This window comes from Eschrichtius robustus, chromosome 6 (genome assembly GCF_028021215.1).
Source record: "Eschrichtius robustus isolate mEscRob2 chromosome 6, mEscRob2.pri, whole genome shotgun sequence".
Taxonomy (NCBI): domain Eukaryota; kingdom Metazoa; phylum Chordata; class Mammalia; order Artiodactyla; family Eschrichtiidae; genus Eschrichtius; species Eschrichtius robustus.
The window spans coordinates 81,868,681-81,888,963 of record NC_090829.1 but is presented as its reverse complement, the minus strand read 5'-3'; the positions used below and the strand labels follow the sequence as shown (position 1 = coordinate 81,888,963).

Sequence of the window (20,283 nt, the reverse complement as noted above, 5' to 3'; positions counted from 1 at the left end):
TGTCTTTAGAGCTTCTATTACAAGAGGCAAATAATTAATTTCTTTGTCTTTGTTATTATCTCTCTTCCACTAGAAAGTAAGTTCCATGAGATCAGGATCCATGTCTCTTGACATTTTTTAATATCCTGGCCCTGGCAGGTACAGTGCTCAGCACAAACACAAAAGGAAGGCATGCGATATACATCTCTTGGAGGAATAAAAGAATGAAGGAATGATTATATCTAGGCGAACACCAAATATAACCAGCAGGCTCTCACAGAATGGCCTTATTAATGCTGTTATGATACTTACTCTGTTAAACCCCTTACAATTTAGCTCTTGTTCAGATCTAATGCTCTCATTAAAAAGAGCTTGAAGGGAAACAGTACAAAATTAAATTTAAAAAAAGAACATAGGACAGAGTCTTCAAAGAAAATAGTATTAAACTCACACAACGCAAAAATAACAACAGAAGAAAAAACAAGACTGTCAAAACAGATAATTCATTCATGCTCTTTAAAGAAATGGACTCTAATACCAATGATGGTAAAAGAAAAGGCTCCTATTTGGTAAGTGACTAAACAGAGATTAAGGATTTGGTGAGGCTCTTATTACAACTCTGTGCCTACTTTTGATATCCATCTTTTAAGAGGAATCTGGAGAAACTGTGAAGGATCTACAAAGAATCATGTTAACGGGATTAAAGAGTCACTATCAAGACAACCGACAAGCTACTTAGAGCCTTTACTTTCCACCTCCTGCATCATAAAAAAGAAAGTGTGACTAAAATGTCTGAATATCCCTTCCTTCTTCTGTCTATAGCAATAAAACGCTCAAGTTTTAGCAGGGGGGTGTGGCCAGAATAACCGTAGCTTTATTTTATCCCTTTTTTTTTTTTTTTTAAACATCTTTATTGAAGTATAATTGCTTTACAATGGTGTGTTAGTTTCTGCTTTATAACAAAGTGAATCAGTTATACACATACATATGTTCCCATATCTCTTCCCTCTTGCATCTCCCTCCCTCCCACCCTCCCCATCCCACCCCTCTAGGTGGTCACAAAGCACCGAGCTGATCTCCCTGTGCTATGCGGCTGCTTCCCACTAGCTATCTATTTTACATTTGGTAGTGTATATATGTCCATGACACTGTCTCACCCTGTCACATCTCACCCCTCCCCCTCCCCATATCCTCAAGTCCATTCTCTAGTAGGTCTGTGTCTTTATTCCCGTCTTGCCACTAGGTTCTTCATGGCCTTTTTTTTTTTTTTTCCTTAGATTCCATATATATGTGTTAGCATACTGTATTTGTTTTTCTCTTTCTGACTTACTTCACTCTGTATGACAGACTCTAACTCCATCCACCTCATTACAAATACCTCCATTTCATTTCTTTTTATGGCTGAGTAATATTCCATTGTATATATGTGCCACATCTTCTTTATCCATTCATCCGATGATGGACACTTAGGTTGCTTCCATGTCCTAGCTATTGTAAATAGAGCTGCAATGAACATTTTGGTACATGACTCTTTTTGAACTATGGTTTTCTCAGGGTATATGCCCAGTAGTGGGATTGCTGGGTCGTATGGTAGTTCTATTTGTAGTTTTTTAAGGAACCTCCATAATGTTCTCCACAGTGGCTGTATCAATTTACATTCCCACCAACAGTGCAAGAGGGTTCCCTTTCCTCCACACCCTCTCCAGCATTTATTGTTTCTAGATTTTTTGATGATGGCCATTCTGACCGGTGTGAGATGATATCTCATTGTAGTTTTGATTTGCATTTCTCTAATGATTAATGATGTTGAGCATTCTTTCATGTGTCTGTTGGCAGTCTGTATATCTTCTTTGGAGAAATGCCTATTTAGGTCTTCTGCCCATTTTTGGATTGGGTTGTTTGTTTTTTTGTTATTGAGCTGCATGAGCTGCTTGTAAATCTTGGAGATTAATCCTTTGTCAGTTGCTTCATTTGCAAATATTTTCTCCCATTCTGATGGTTGTCTTTTGGTCTTGTTTATGGTTTCCTTTGCTGTGCAAAAGCTTTTAAGTTTCATTAGGTCCCATTTGTTTATTTGTGTTCTTATTTCCATTTCTCTAGGAGCTGGGTCAAAAAGAATCTTGCTGTGATGTATGTCATAGAGTGTTCTGCCTATGTTTTCCTCTAAGAGTTTGATAGTGTCTGGCCTTACACTTAGGTCTTTAATCCATTTTGAGTTTATTTTTGTGCACGGTGTCAGGGAGTGTTCTAATTTCATACTTTTACATGTATCTGTCCAATTTTCCCAGCACCACTTATTGAAGAGGCTGTCTTTCTCCACTGTATATGCTTGCCTCCTTTATCAAAGATAAGGTGACCATATGTGCGTGGGTTTATCTCTGGGCTTTCTATCCTGTTCCATTGATCTATATTTCTGTTTTTGTGCCAGTACCAAACTGTCTTGATTACTGTAGCCCTTGTAGCTATGTCTGATGTGTGACCATCAGGCTAAATTCCAGCTAATGGGATATAAATAGCTAATTTGAGCTAATGGCATGGCAGCTTCCATAAACCTTCCTTAAGAGAAAGCTATGTCTTCCCATTGCCTCATTATTATTCATTTTTTCATCTTAGAATGCAGCTATAACAGCTGGAGCTCAGGTGCCATGTTGGATCATGGGGTGACCTTGAAAATACAGGTCATGGTCAATGAAGCAATAAGATAGAAAGAGCCTGGGTCTCTGTAGACTTTGTGGAACAGCGCCACACAGCATGAACTGTCTCACTGTAAGACTTTAACATGAGAGGGAAGATATCTATCTGGTTTAAGTGAATTTTATTTTAGATTCTAACTTCAATAAGTCACAGAGGTAAATGTGCCCCCAATTTTTTTCTACTGATCAGTTAAAATGCTAAGTCTTAGTGGATGCTTTTAGTAAAGAAAGTCAAGCTACCTGGGCACAGCAGAGCGAGAGTGAGAAGCTGAACTGCTCTGCTGAATCAGGGTTAGGAATTTGGGGATTTATATGGGACCCTCTCAGGGAAAACAGTGGAGACATGAAGAGAGATGAGAGAAGCTCCTGTAATTGAAAGTAAGGCCCTAAAAAGTTCTCTGAAATAGGGATTTCTACAACATTTACTATAAAGTTGTCCTCCTCTGCTATCAATAACTGTCCTCCACTTGCCCCAAACTTTCAGGAAAAGTTGTTTGTGCTTAATAACCTTGTGTGCATGGTGTTTGGATAGATGAAATAAGAGGGAAGGTGGGGCTAGGTAGCTGAGGGTTAACAGTTTCAGGTTCTGAGAGCTAAGGTTACTGCCAGCAAAATTTCAAAGCATCTCTCGGTGTAGAACGAGTTAGAAGAGAATAAATGTCCCCTACCTAATGAACACATACACACACACACACATTTCTGCCAAGGGCTTGATGGACCTCCGCAGAGAATGGAGTTCAATATTGAAGTAAAGAGGTTACCAGAGCCTGGAAGGCTTGGAAACATCCAGGCTGAAGACTTTTTTTTTTTTTTTAATCAGTCATCAATTTTATACACAACATTGTGTACATGTCAATCCCAGTCGCCCAATTCAGCACACCACCATCCCCACCCCACCACGGGTTTCCCCCCTTGGTGTCCATACGTTTGTTCTCTACATCTGTGTCTCAACTTCTGCCCTGCAAACTGGTTCATCTGTACCAATTTTCTAGGTTCCACACACATGCATTAATATACAATATTTGTTTTTCTCTTTCTGACTTACTTCACTCTGTATGACAGTCTCTAGATCCATCCACGTCTCAACAAATGACTGAATTTCGTTCCTTTTTATGGCTGAGTAATATTCCATTGTATATATGTACCACAACTTCTTTATCCATTCGTCTGTTGATGGGCATTTAGGTTGCTTCCATGACCTGGCTATTGTAAATAGTGCTGCAATGAACATGGGGGTGCATGTGTCTTTTTGAATTATGGTTTTCTTTGGGTATATGCCCAGTAGTGGCATTGCTGGATCATATGGTAATTCTGTTTTTAGTTTTTTAAGGAACCTCCATACTGTTCTCCATAGTGGCTGTATCAACTTACATTCCCACCAACAGTGCAAGAGGGTTCCCTTTTCTCCACACCCTCTCCAGCATTTGTTGTTTGTAGATTTTCTGATGATGCCCATTCTAACTGGTGTGAGGTGATACCCCATTGTAGTTTTGATTTGCATTTCTCTAATAATTAGTGATGTTGAGCATCTTTTCATGTGCTTCTTGGCCATCTGTATGTCTTCTTTGGAGACAGGCTGAAGACTTTTGAGCTACATAACAATATGAAATGGCCTCTTCCTGGTCTGCATAGTGACTTATCTATCCTTCACAACTGTGCCCCAATGTCACCTTTATAGAGAGACCTTCCCTAATCTGCCAGGATAGGATTTATCGGTCCCTTGTCCATACAGATACAGGGTATCTGAGACATTTCTCTTCTGAGGTATTTCTCTTCTGTTGCATATTGCCCTTGATGAGCTATTTGAGACCATAATATCTTATATTTGTCTTATCTGAAGTGCCTAGCGCATAGTTAATACCCAAAAAAGCTTTAAAGAATTGAAATGAATCATGAGTTTTATGATAAAACAACCAGCATGGTAGAAAGCTTAAAGGCAATCTTCATAAATCTTTATTTTGCGAATAAAGAAACGAACAACTAGAGAGACTTAACTGAATTTCCGAAAGTCACGCAGCTAGGAACAGGCAGAACGAGGACTAGGACGCAGTCCTCTAGTTCCCAAATCACCCACTGCTGCCATCACATTATGTTCACTGACACTAGGGCAAAATACCTCAGGAAAACCTGGGAAAATATACGGATATTTGAGATCACTCCCAAATCAGGTACTATTTTGCTGTATGCCAAATGACGCTGCTTCTATTTGCTTCAACTTTTAGGAAAGGAAAGCATGAGATTTGTGCTTCCTCTTTCCAGGGTTCCCTGTAAGTAAGTGCTGCATATGAATAATGAAGAGACAGATTCAGCAATGTACAGGTAAGTGCATAGATGATGCATCAGCCCTCCTGGGGCTCAAAAGTTGCAGCAAAAAGTACACTTTTCAAACTCAATATTGTTATATGGACCTGACAAAAAACAAAACAAAAAAACAAAAAATAAGGGGAAAATGGAAGAATCTGAATTAAAAAATCAGGCAATGTGGCACACACATTCGTATTATGTTCAGCACCATGCACAGAAGCACACTAGAGCAGTTCTCCCAGCTCTTCATTTTCACCACCACATCTTATTTTATCTCCCTTATTTTTTTCTCCTTTCCTGAATCCACTCAAGCATTTATTGCTTCTTGGTACTCTAGTGTGCTTCTTCTGTGCTTTTACTCTCTCTCTCCTTTCAAAGATAAACACCTCACACCAGGGAAACAGATCCCTCTAATTAGTACTAAAGCCAAAGTTTATGCCTGCCTTTGATGTTTTCTAGGATGCATTTTGGTGAATAATGATATGCTCAATTCAGAACCATTCAACACTTAATCAAAAGTCAGTTTAGCAAAGATATTCTAGCAGTCACCCATCATCATACCCTAGGACTAAGCCTGCTTGTTAAGGGTAGTGAAAGAACTGTATTCTGAAATTAGAAAGTCTCTCTTTCACAAATCACACTTCCCTGAGCTGATGTTATGGAGAAATGGAGACCCCAATTTTATAAAATCTGAATAAACTTTTAAACCTTGAATAAGAATCAAAGTTGAGGATAGAGGGGAGTGACATCAGTAAGATGATGGAATGAGAGTTTTCTACCATGATGCCCCCACAGAACATAGACCTTGACAACCACCCACAGACAAGAGTACCTTTGTGGGAGTCCAAGAGTCAGCAGAGAAGTTTCAGCACATCATTGGAGAAAATTATGAGAACAGAGGCATTGAAAAGGATAAGAAGAACAGTTTCACTTCATCCATGTCACTCCTACCCCAAGGTGGCACAGCTCAGTGCCAAGAGAGAGCCCCCAAGTCTGTGATTTCTCCCACAGGGGAAAGTGAGAGCACAGTGAATGATGCCAACTTCCCCAGTCATGCAAGATGGTGCCCAACAGGTCCACTTCCTTCTCAACCCACCAAGAATATGGAGGTGATCAGCACACTTGAAGAGCTGAAGAGACTGGGAGCATAGCAACCAGGGCTCAGAACTCATCAAAGGCTTCAGGTCTTACTAACTGTTTTGTAGACTCTATCAGGAAGCCTGCCATGGGACACCTGAGATGCCTTGCCTGCAGACCACCCGAACTGGCCCACAGGCGCACCCAATGCTCAGCACACCCTACCCTACCACCCTCCTCCCTGTGGCTGACTCCCCGTGTGCACCCCCATGAACTGCAACTGCAAGGATTTGCAGGCAGCTCATAAACACATGCAAAAATCCAGCCTAACTGTGGGTCTGCGAGAATGCACACAAACTTGAACAATTCATGACATTGCCCTAAGGAAATTAAATGGGAGGATCTGAGCACTCAGTCTGGGTTTGCAAGATCAACAGAAGGCATAATCTTAAGAACTCCTCCCGCAAGAGGGAACAAGAGGTATGGAAAGCTGCATCCACAGAAAAGGTCTGAGAGAGCCTTCGAATCCGTATCCAGGCTTACTGGTAAAGGCATTTCTCTACCAAAGTCAGTAAAGACAGGAGAAGATGACTGCTTCTTCAAATGCGAATATAGCAACACAAGACAAAGAAACACGAAAAATCAAGGAAACATGACAATACCAAAAGAACAAAATAATTTTCTAGTAACCAACCCCAAAGAAATGGAGATCTACAAACTGCCTGACAAAGACTTTAAAATAATTGTTTTAAGATAGCTCAGAGTCAATAAGAAAAAACATTAAAAATATGAGCTTGCTAAAGAATATTAACAATGACCGTGGTGTTATGACCATACTATGATTGACAAAGTACCAGCAGATAAAGGAGAATGACACATGATGAAAAAAATTTGCCCTATTTTTGCTCATATCCTCACAAGCCTCAATATTGGAAGTCAGTGTGTTCCCCACAATTATCAAGTGAAAATTATAAATAAAACAAACATGATTATATATTTTTAAAAAAAAGATAGCTCAGAAAGCTACAAGAGAACACAGACAACTCAGTGAAAACAGGAAAACAATACATGAATAAAATTAGAAGTTAAACAAAGGGACAGAAATCATTGAAAACAAAAAAGAGAAATTCTAGAGCTTATGAATACAGTGAATGAAATGAAAAATGCAATAGAGCATCAACACCAGACTTGATCAAGCAGACGAAGACTCTCTCAACTCAAAGACAATTTATTTGGAATTACCCACAGGAGAAAAAAGAAAAAAGAATGAAAGAGTGAAGAAGGCTACAGGGTTTATGAGACATCATGAAAACATCTACTATACACATTATAACCTGCCCTCTTGGCACAGTGGGCAGCGCATCAGTCTCATACTATACATATTATGGGAATCCTAGAGGAGAAGAGAAAGGGACAGAAAGCTTATTTAAAGTGAAAGTGGCTGAAAACTTCTCAAATCTGGGGGAGATATGAATATTCAGGTATATGAAGCTCAAAAGTCCCCAAACAGATTCAACCCAAAAAAAAAAGACTTCACCGAGACACATTATAATCAAACTGTCATAAATCAAAGACAAAGAGCAAATTTTGAAAGCAGCAAGAGAAAAGAGAATCATCACTTACAGGGTCTCCCCATAAGGCTTCAGGCAGATTTCTTAGCAGAAACCTTGCAAGTCAAGAGAGAGTACGATGATATATTCAAAATACTGAAAGAAAAATAACTGGCAACCAAGAATAATTTACCCTGCAAAGCTATTCTTACAAATGAAGGAGACAGAAAGACTTTCCCAGATAAACAAAAGCTGAGAGAATTCATCAACACTAGACCTGCCTTACAAGAAATGCTAAATGGAGTTATTCAAGTTGAAATGAAAAAATGCTAATTAATAACATGAAAACTTACGAAAGTATAAAACTCATTGGTAAAGATTAACATATAGTCAAATTCTGAATACTCTGATACATAAGGGTGGTATGTAAATTACTTGTAACTCTAAAATAAAAGTTAAAAGACAAAAGTATTAAAAATAATTATCTACAATAATTATTGTTAATGGCAATACAACATAAAAAGATGTAAACTGTGACATTAAAACATAAAATGTGGGGAAAGAAAGTAAAAGGGTACAGGTTTTGTATGTGATTGAAGTTAAGCTGCTTTCAGTTTAAAATATACTGTTATAAATATAAGATGTTTTACGTAAGCCTCACGGTAACCACAAAGGAAAAATCTACAATAGATACACAAACGATAAAGAGAAAGGAATCAAAGCATAACACTATAGTTATCAAATCACAAAGGAAGACAGCAAGAAAGGAAGAAAAGAACAAAAGCACTACAAAATAGCCAGAAAACATTAACAAAATGTCAATACTAAGTCCTTATCTACCAATAATTACTTTAAATGAAAATAGATTAAATTCTGCAATCAAAAGACACAGAGTGGCTGAATGGATAAAAAAACAATATCCAACAATATATCGCCTACAAGAGACTCACTTCAGCTTCAAGGACACACATAGGCTGAAAGTGAAGGTATGGAAAAAAGATATTCCATTTAAATGGAAAGCAAAAGAGAGCAGGGGTAGCTATACTTATATCAAGACAAATAGACTTTAAGTCAAAAACTGTAAAAAGAGACAATGAAGGTCATTATATAATGATCAAGTGGTCAATTCATCAAGAGGATATAAAAGTTGTAAATATATATGCACTCAATATAAGAGCATCTAAATATATAAAGCAAATATTAACAGATCGGAAAGGAGAAATAGGTAGTAATACAATAATAGTAGAGGACTTAAATGCCCCACTTTCAACTATGAATAGATTATCCAGATAGCATTTGAACTACACTGTATGCCCAAATGGACTGATTGACATACGCAGATCATCATACAACAGCAGCAGAATACACATTCTTCTCACCTGCACATGGAACATTCTCCAGGATAAATCATATGTTAGGCTACAAAACACGTCCTAAAAAATTTAAGAAGACTGAAATGATATCAAGCATCTTTTCTGACCACAATTATATGAAACTAGGCATCAATAAAAGGAGGAAAACTGGAAAATTATCAAATATGTGGATATTGAACAACATGTTACTGAACAACTGACGAGTCAAAGAAGAAACAAAAAGGTAAATTTAAAAATATCTTCAGACAATTGAAAACAAAAAACCACATACCAAAACTTTTGGGACACAGTAAAAGCAGTTCTACGAGGGAATTTTGTAGAGATAAATGCCTACATTAAGAAAGAAGAAAGTTCTCAAATAAATAATCTAACTTTTCACCTCAAGGAACTAGAAAAAGAACAAACTAAGCCCAAAGTTATTTCAAGGAATGAAATAATGAAGATCAGAACAGAAATAAATGAAAGACTAGGAAGATGATAGAAAAGATCAACAAAAGAGTTTGTTTTTTGGAAAGATAAACAAAAAATGATCAAATTTTAGTTAGACTAAGAAAAAAAGACAGAAGACTCAAATAAAATCAGAAATGAAAGAAGAAACATTACAACCAATACTACACAAATACAAAAGATCATGAGAGTTACTATGAACAATTACATGCCAATGGGCTGGCTAACCTAAAACAAATGGATAAATTCCTACAAATATACAACCTACCAAGACTACATCATAAAGAAATAAAAATCCAAAAAGACCAGTAATGAGTAAGGATATGGAATCAGTAATCAAAAACCTCCCAACAAAGAAAAGCCTAGGGTCCAATTGCTTCACTGGTGAATTCTACCAAACATTAAAGAATTAACACCAATTCTTCTCAAACTCCTCCAAAAAACTGAAGCGGAGGAAACATTTCCAAACTCATTTTACAAGGCCAGGATTATTTTGATACCAAAGCCACATTAAGGACATAACAAGAAAAGAAAACTACAGGGCAATATCCTTGATGAACACTGATGAAAAAATTCTCAACAAAATACTAGCAAACCACATTCAACAGCACCTTAAAGGTTCATACACCACGATCAAATGGGGCTTATCCCTGGGATGCAAAAATGGTTCAACATCCACAAATCAATCAATGTGATATATCATGTTAAGAAAATGAAGGATAAAAATTACATGATCATCTCAATAGATGTAGAAAAAGCATTTGACAAAACTCAATATGCTTTCAAGATAAAAACTCTCAACACATTAGGTATAGAACCAATTTCCCTCGACACAATAAAGGCCATATATGGCAAGCTCACTGCTAATGTCATACTTAACAGTGAAAAGCTGAAAGCTGTTTCTCTAAGATCAGAAATAAAAAAGTATACCTACTCTTGCCACCTCTATTCAACATAGTAATAGAAGTCCTATCCTGAGAAATAAAGCAAGAAAAAGAAATAAAATGCATTCAAATTGGAAAGGAAGCAGTAAAATTGTCTGTTTGCAGATGACATGGTCTTATATATATAGAAAACCCTAAAGATGTTACTTAAAAAAACCTGTTAGAACTAATAAACAATTTCAGTAAGGTTGCAGGATACAAAATCAGCATTAAAAAAGCAGTTGCCTTTCTATACCCTAATAAAGAACTATTCAAAAAATAAATTAAGGAAACAATCCCATTTACAGTGGCATCAAAAGGAACACAATACTTAAGAAAAATTTAACCAAAGAAGTGAAAGAGCTATGCACTGAAAACTATAAGACAATGATGAAAGAAACTGAAGAGAACACAAATGAATGGAAAGATATTCCATGTTTATGGATTAGAAGAATTAACATTGTTAAAATGTTCATATTACCCAAAGCAATCTACAGATTCATTGTAATCTGTATCAAAATTCCAATGGCATTTTTCACAGATTTTTAAGAAACAATCCTAAAATTCATATTGAAGCACAAGAATACTGGATAGCTATAGCAATCTTGAGCAAGAAGAGCAAAGTTGGAGCCATCAAACTTTCTGATTTTAAATTGTATTACAATGCTATAGTAATCAAATCAGTAAGGTACTGATATAAACAGACACAGACCAGTGGAACAGAATAGAGAGCCCAGAAATAAACCCACACATATACAGTCAACTAATCTTCGACAAAGGAACCAAGAACACACAAGGGGGAAAGGACAGTATATTCAATAAGTGGTGTTGGGAAAATTGTATAGCCAGTTGTGAAATAATGAAATTGGACCATATACTACACCATAAACAAAAATCAACTCAAAATGGATTAAAGACAAATGTAAGCCCTGAAATCATAAAACTCCTAGAAAAAAACAACAGGGGAAAAGCTCTTTGACATTGATCTTGGAAATGATTTTTTGGATTAAAAGCACAGGCAACAAAAGCAAAAATAACCAAGTAAGATATGTCAAGTTAAAAGGTTTCTGCATGGCAAAGGAAATCAGAAAAATTGAAAAGGCAACCTAAAGAATGGAAGAAAATATTTGCAAGCCATATTATCACATAAGGGGTTAATATCCAAAATATATGAGAAACTCATGCAACTCAATAGTAAAAGAAACAAATAATCCAATTAAAAAATGGGGAAAGGACCTGAATAGACATTTTTTCAATAAGACATATGAATGGCCAGTAGATATAGGAAAAGATGCTTGACATCAATAATCACTGAGAAAACGAAAGTCAAAATCTTAACGAGGTATCACCTCACACCTGTTAGGATGGCCATTATCAAAAAGTAAAAAGATTTTCAGCGTTGGCAAAGATGTGGAAAAGGGAACGCATTTGCGCTGTTGGTGGGAGAGGCATATGGAAAACAATATGGAGGCTCCTCAAAAAATTAAAAATAGAACTACCATATGTTTCAGCAGTTCCACTTCTGGGAATAAATCTGAAGGAAAAAGAAAACCACTATGTTGAAGAGGTATCTGCACTGCCATGTTCACTGCAGGATTATCCACAGAAGCTAAGATATGAAAGCAAGCTAACTTCCCACCAATGGATGAATGGATAAAGAATGGAGAGATATATATCACATTTTCTTTATACACACACACACATTTACACATACACACATACAATGTGTGTGTATATACAATTTTTATTTGTCAGTTGTACCTCAATAAAGCTGTGGAGGGCGGGCTGAGAATAGAAAGATCTGAGAAACAGTAGCTGTTAATATTTGCTAAGTGACCATGTTTCTCCTTTGAGTTTTGAATTCACTTGAGAAGTATTCCTATTAGACATATTATTTAGTGCTCTAAGTGTAACCTAGCATAGTGAGCATCAAAAGGTTAAATAGTAAGAATATTGAGAAGCTTAAGCAGGGAGAAAGTTCATACAGGAAGCAATATGGTATCCATGACTCTGATCATTGAAGAAATTCTTCCATAGGTTAAAGTCAACCTAGAAAAAATTTAATCAAAAAAAAAAAAAAAGAGGAAAAATTCCCTACCTCAGTACTATGGCTCTGTGTGGCAAAATACAGAAAGTCTTCAGATAAAGAAGAAAATTGCAACACCACACAGATAAAGAAGAAAGACATCTGGAGAAATAATTACATTTCTACTTTCTACAGTGTTTTGGGCAGTCGTTGGAGGCAAGAAGAAAACTGGTGCAGAGAAATTCTACACAACTAAAAACAGAGCTAACTAGGGCTATAGGAAGAGTTGGAAAAGAGTCTACTCAAAATATGAACTGCAACTTGGAGCTATAACAATGAAAATATTAGTGTTCTACGCAACTAGTATTCTCTTTAATGACTACTCAAGTGGTCAGGTAGCTACTGAACAAAAACAGCAGAGGCTATAGACTAAGGGGATTAAAAACCAGGAACAAAAAAAAATATATTAAGCCCATGACAGAAATAATTCTTAGCTCATGCGGTAAGGGGTCCCCCATTTCCTTAGTGCAGAAGCTTTGGAAAATTCATAGTGCCCTATGACGTGTACATGTAATGAAACTTTGTCTCATGTGTATATTAGTCGAGACAGGCTGTTATGCTACAATAACAAATTATTCCAACATCTCTCAACAAGGGTTAATTTCTTGTTCACACGATCCATCAGAGCGGCTACTGCTCCCAGTCTCAGGCTGATCAGAGTCACCTCCATCTGGAACATTGCTGGTAGTCATGTGAGTCAGAAAAACAATGTGGCAAGCCTCCCTCTACCTCATGAAGCTTCTGCCCAGAACTGACATGCATCGCTCATTGTGATGGCCCAGGAAAGTCAAATGGCCCTGCTTGAGTTCAACAGGGTAAGAAATATAACCCTCCCCTGCCCTCCCCAGGCAGGGTCCCTGATTATGAGCCCTACAATCCACCACGGTATGCTCAAGATAACTGTATATAGTAAATTATATAATTCTGACTCTATGGTGCCAAAGTTTTTCTGCACTAAAATTATCTTTACAAAATCTCAAATCAAGGAGCTCCAGGCATTATTATAACTAGCCATCTGAATCATGTAGATCCTATTGGTAGCTACCATCAGTATTATGGTCAGCAGTTTCCCTTACATAAGGATGTCTTAAATTTTAACTCTGGCTATAGTCATGATTTTTAAGCCTTCAGGTTGTCTGCTAAGGTCCTTAATGGGGAGGAGCAATAAGTTGCCAGGGCTTTTTCTTGTATGTGCATTCTAAAAGCTAACACCATATTTAAGTCAGAGTTTGAATGAGGTTGAGTTGTAAATTTCACATATGACTTTTACATATTTTTCATTTCATACCAAGGAACCAGATCTTCAGACACTACTCTGCAACAAAATCTTTAATAAGGACAAAGGTCTCCTTAACTCCAGTACTTAACTTTAAAGTAGAAAGCATAGATTTGATGGCAGAAACATCGGTCAGGAATTCGCTAATTATTTTTCCATGATGTGCGCTTTAATTTGCTTGGTAAAGATAAAGAAATCTATGTCACTGAAGTAGTTATTTATCTAATTGAAAATATCCATGTACATGTATCCCATCTTCCTACTACAAAGGATTCAGTGTGCTGTGGATCTCTTTACCCACCACTGAGAGGGGGCAACAGCCCTCAGACAAGTATTTCTGGTAATGACTTCAAGTTAAAGTTCTCAAAAACAGCATTTATCCTGTCCTTTTAGCATGATACTGCCTGGAGGCAACAGAGAGAATGAAAAGTTCTCTTAATGTCCCTTTCATTCTTGTGGTTCTTTTTTTTTTATAAATTCTTTACCTTTCCTATTACTCAGTGAAGTCCCTTCTCCTCAGTCACTTTATTTGTTTTTTATAATAAGTGGTCCTTCTGATAATAAGGACACCTAGGAGTTCCAGAACTGAGACTTGCCTCTCAGTACCAGAACCTCAGGAATCAGTCTGGAACACCACACAATTCTGATAAATTCTAAGGTGCAATAACAGATCATATTCTCCTCCCATAGGTGTTGACTAAGGAGAGGGTAGATAAGAGAGCTGGCTGATTGACCAGCTGATTAAAGGAGGAGATAAGCTGGTATGGGCGACCTGAGAATCCTCCCAATGGCAATGTCAAACCCAGGTCATGAAGTAGAAGAAAGAGGTGTCAGGATGGTTCTTTACCACCTCTTCCTCTTTCTTGACCACCTCCTTCACTTATCCTTTGGTCGATCCCAACTCTCCCTAATCTTGGCTTCCAGAACCACCACTGCCCTTGACCTTTGGGGCTGATCTTGGCCCTAATCAGCTTAATCATCTGTTCATTTGTTTCAGGTCTTGTCTTCAGCATTCCCAAAAGCCCCCATCAGAGAAGTCACCCTTGTGAATGGGAATAAACAAATAAGCCTATGAATGGAATTGGAAAAAGTCTACTTGCTGAATGTCTGCTGAAGATAAGACATAAGTTTGAGAGGGGCCAAAGTTATATTTTAGATAGTTTGGAAGATGTAGAGAAGTGGCATAATCACCCAATGTTTAATTGCCCCTCTATCCCCAATTTAAATTGCTTTCTGATAGGTACTGAGAGCTGCAATTTGACCTTCTTAAACCCTTCTCACATGTAAAAGTTAAACTCAGATGACAGTCCCATCTTGAAGCCTCCCTTTTCCCCTGTATCTGCTGCTAAGCAATATTAATTGTTCCTTCTTCCATGATTTTTAATACTTAATTCACAAACTTATTGTGGCATTTTCACATGTTACATTATTTAGCTCTGTGCATCTATATATCATCCTTGCAAAAGAGCAATCTCCCAAAGGCAAATTTAAATCTTATTTATCTTTACTTCTATGATGCCAAGCAGAACATTGGACACATGGTAGATGCAAGAAGATTTTGCTCACTGAATTGAAATTTAGTTGAGGGTCAGTGTTGTGAGTAGCAGAAGCTGCCTTCAAAGAGGTAATATGGAACAGAGTTGGGTGGCGGGGGGCTTGAGCTTTGGCTTTAGAGAAACCTAAAGTCAAATCCCAACTCTGCACCTACTAGCTATGATGCAACCTTAGACAATGTTATTTAACCTCTCAAAAACTATTTTTGCCCTTGTAAAATGGAGATAATTATTCCCATCCTGCTGGATTATAGTGCAAATTAACTGAAAGGCATGCACAGTACTTGGTACATGATGAGTTGCGATGACCATGATAGTTGCAATGACCAGATGCCCCTGGATGCCTCTTACTGGTTCTGTGTGCCCATCCTCCAGCTTCTGTGTGCTTCAGTCCTAATGGATGACACCCACAATTTTCTCTCAGGGGAATACCTTTGGGTTACTGGAAGGGTTTTGTCCTAAACACAGAGAACCTGGAGATTGAAGTACTCACGTTTGTGGCTGTGGCCAACGACTGACTGGTGTAGGAGTGTACGAGCCCAACTCCCTTGCCTGTGGGCGAGATAAACAAAGAAGTTTAACCTGTGCTCTCAAGCTCCCCTTGGGTCCAGGCTAAGGCAGGGGCATCACCTATAATCACACCCTGGCTTGGTTTCTTCCCTGTTTCCTGTCATTCTTCCCTACTCTCCTTCTGTCTTCTCCTGGAATCAATGACTTAATCAATTATGTGACATAAATCCTTGTCTCAGGGTCTGCTTCTGGGAATCCGACCGAAGACATGAGTACTCCCAAAACAGAAATTATCATTACAACCCAGAATGGTTTAAAAATGAATATAACAAATTGCCACCCTAAAAATATCTCCCTGTTGTCACCTTCCACCTACTCTTCCTCTCTTGCCCTCACTGCATTTTACCTCTTCAACATGTTCATCGCAGGGAACAGGAGAACCAGCAGACTTATTTTTTTCCTTTGATAAAACGTATGTGCATTCATATTCTTAACTGGGTGACTGCCTCTTTAGAGCTGGTTTGCTCAGCGCTCAGCATCTTGAGGGTGATTAACAAATGTGAAAAATAAAACAAAACTATGTTAAGCAATGTCTCACAGAGATGGGGAAGACGCCTTCCATGAAAATCTTGTCCAGGAGATCCAAGAAAACAGATGAGTCTATTCTGAGACTGGCAAATTCCGTCACATCTTGAGGACGTTTTCCCCAGGGAAGTGGGTGATTCTGAGAGGTAAACTCATTTCACAATGTGCCATTTTGCTGAGACCAATTTTCAGTCACATGTCACAGAATTTCAAAGAACTACTACTGAGCTCTTTGAAGATGTTTTTCTTTCACCAAAGCAGGCTTGGGCAATGCTATCACTTGACTATGAAATGATATCTCTCAACTTCAAATGCAGGCTGTGCTACTTACTACCTGAGTGACTTTGGGTAAATTAATCTTCCTAAGCCTCAGTTTCCTTGTCAGCAAATTTGGAAAAATGACAGTCTTTACCTGCTAAGGTTATTGTGGATCCAGTGAACTGATGTACATAAAACATGTAGTTCAGAACCTGGTCCAAAATAAACACAATCCAAAAGTTAGATATTTCTTGTTGCTATTATTGTTTTTCTTGTTGCTTTAACACTTTCTTTCCCCTACTCTTCTAAAATGAACAAGGAAAACAAACTTAATTTGACAAACCTGGGATATCTCTGCTGGACAAAGAAAGCTTAGAGGATGGGACAGTAATTATTAAGGCTGAAGGGCTATCAAGTAGGAGACAGAACAGACTCAATCTGTTTGAAGGCATATAGAACTAGTAACCATTTATGGAACTCACGTGAAGCTCTTTCATCTCAATTTGAATAGAATTACCAAATAGTCATCATTTCCCCCACACTGGAATGGAGTCCATGGGAGATGGTGCGCTCCCTCCCACTAGAGACTTTCAAGCCGGTACTAAATGACCACTTTCTGGGAATACAGGTGGACCTCGTTTAATTGCACTTCGCTTTATTGTACTTTGCAGATGTTCCATTTTTTACAAATTGATAGTTTGTGACAACACTGCACTAAGCAAGTCTAACAGCAGCCATATTTCTAACAGCATTTGCTTACTTTGTGGCTCTGTCCCATTTCAGCAATTCCACAATGTTTCAAACTTTTTAATTATTATTATACATGTTATGGTTATCTGTGATCAGTGATCTTTGATGTTAACATTGTAATTTTTGGGAGGCACTACGAACCTTACCCATACAAGGCAAACTGAATTGATAAATGTTGTGTTATGTTCGGACTGGTCCACCAACCCGCAGTTTCCCTCTCTCCCTCTCCTTGGGCCTCCCTATTCCCTGAGACACAACAACATTGAAATTAGGCCAATTAATAACCCTACAATGGCCTTTAAGTATTCAAGTGAAAGGAAGAATTCCACATCTCTCATTTTAAATCAAAAGTTAGAAATTAACTTTAGTGAGAAAGGGATGTCAAAAGCCGAGAGAGGACGAAAGCTAGGCCTCTTGTGCCAAAGTCTAGAATAAAAGGAAAAGTTCTTGAAGGTGATTAAAAGTGCTACTCCAGTGAACACATGAATGATAAGAAAGCAAAACAACCTTATTGCTGATATGGAGAAAGTTTCAGTGGTCTGGATGGAAGATCAAATCAGCTACAACATCCCCCTAAGCCAAAGCCTAATCCAGAGCCAGGCCCTAACCCTCTTCAGTTCTGTGAAGGCTGAGAGAGGCAAGGAAGCTGCAGAAGAAAAGTTTGAGGCTAGCAGAGGTTGGTTCATGAGGTTTCAGGAAAGCCATCTATATAACGTAAAAGTGCAAGGTGAGGCAGCAAGTTCTGACGTTAGAAACTGCTGCAAGTTATCCAGAAGATCTAGGCAAGATAATTAATGAAAGCTACACTAAACAACAGATTTTTAATGCAGATGAAACAGCCTTATATTGGAAGAGGATGCCATTTAGTACTTCATAGTTAGAGAGCAGAGGTCAATGCCTGGCTTCAAAGCTTCAAAGGATAGGCTGACTCTCTTGTTGGGGGCTAATGCAGCTGGTGACTTTAAATTGAAGCCAATGCTCATTTACCATTCTGAAAAGTCTAGGGCCCTTAAGAATTATGCTAACTCTATTCCGCCTATGCGCTATTGGAACGACAAAACCTGGATGACAGCACATCTGTTTACAACATGGTTTACTCAATATTTTAACCCCACTGTTGAGATCTACTGCTCAGAAAAAAAGATTCCTTTCAAAATATTACTGCTCACTGACAATGTACCTGGTTACCCAAGAGCTCTGATGCAGATGTACGAGATTCACATTGTTTTCATGCCTACTAACAAAACATCCATTCTGCAGCCCACGGATCAGGGAGTAATGTCAACTTTCAAGTGTTATTATTTAAGAAATACATTTCATAAGTCTATAGCTGCCCTAGATAGTGATTCCTCTGATGGCTGGGTAAAGTAAAACCAAAAACCTTCTGGAAAGGATTCACCATTCTAGATGCCATTAAGAACATTTATGATTCATGGGAAGAGGTCAAAATAGCAACATTAACAGGAGTTTAGAAGAAGTTGATTCCAACCCTCATGGATGGCTTTGAGGTGTTCAAGACTTCAGTGGAGGAAGTCACTGCAGATGTGGTGGAAACAGCAAGAGAACTAGAATTGGAAGTAGAGCCTAAAGATGAGACTGAATTGCTGCAATCTCAGGATAAAACTTACACAGATGAGGAGCTTCTTCTTTTGGATGAGCAAAGAAAGTGGTTTCTTGCGATGGAACCTACTCCTGGTGAAGGTGCTGTGAAGACTGCTGAAACCACAACTAAGGATTTAGAATATGACATAAACTTAGTTGATAAAGTAGTGGCAGGGTTTGAGAGGACTGATTCCAATCCTGAAAGAACTTCTACTGTAGGTAAAATGCTAACAAAACAGCATTAGCATTGCATGCTAGAGAGAAACTGAGAAATCGTTCATGAAAGGAAGAGTCAATCAATGCAGCAAACTTCACTCTTGTCTTGTTTTAAGAAATGGCCACAGCTACCCCAGCCTTTAGCCACCACCACGGCGATCAGTCAACAGCCATCAACATCAAGGCGAGACCCTCCACCAGCAAAGAAATTATGATTTGCTGAAGGCTCAGATGATGGTTAGCATTTTTTAGCAATAAAGTATTTTTTAACTAAGGTACATACACGGTTTTTTAGGCATAATGCTATTGCACACTTAACAGACTACAGTATAGTGTGAACATAACTTTTACATGCACTGGGAAACCAAAAAATTAGTGTGACTCACTTTATTGCAATATTTGCTTTACTGAGGTGGTCTGGAATCAAATTGAACCTGCAATATCTGCGAGGTATGCCTGTAGTATATATATATATATATATATATATATATATATATATATATATATACACACACACACACACACACAAATACATATAAATTGAGCTTCTTTTGGCTTTAATTGGCTGCAATTACAAAGAAGTTAAGCCAAGAGAGAATATACCATAAGGTTACTGGTTGTCTTATGAAAGCCATGAATAGGAATGCAGACAGGACCCCACTGCCATCATGTATGTGTATTTCTTCCATCACTATGTGTCTGCTTTTCTCTTCCCTCTGGCCACAGAGAGGCTTCCTCTGCCTCAGTTTCCATGACTGAATGTGAACCTTAAAACTTCCCAAATTTTACACCTTACAGGCCAGATACCCAAAATGGTAGGTGATCCAAAGTTCTCTGGTTGTCACAAATCCAAATTCCTGTGGAAGGAACTATGCTCCATTCAACTGCAATCTGGACCAGACAAATGTGGCCATGGATCAGGATCCCACTATATCAACACTGTCCTTTCCACAGTAACCATGGCAGAGAATGAAAAGAGGCGAGACGGTGTCCCAGAGAAGAAGGCAGAAGTTCCTAGAAGTGGGAAGAGAGCCACAGGGTACTTCTGGACTGACAAAATAACAGGTATTCACTATATGCTAGAATGGATGAAACGTAGAA

The 20,283-nt window shown here is 38.1% G+C and overlaps 1 pseudogene; it reads left to right on the top strand.

The window, feature by feature from the left end:
• Positions 1 to 17,655: 17,655 nt before the first annotated feature.
• LOC137765916 (tigger transposable element-derived protein 1-like) lies at positions 17,656 to 19,424 on the top strand (annotated as a pseudogene).
• The last annotated feature ends 859 nt before the right edge of the window (positions 19,425 to 20,283 follow it).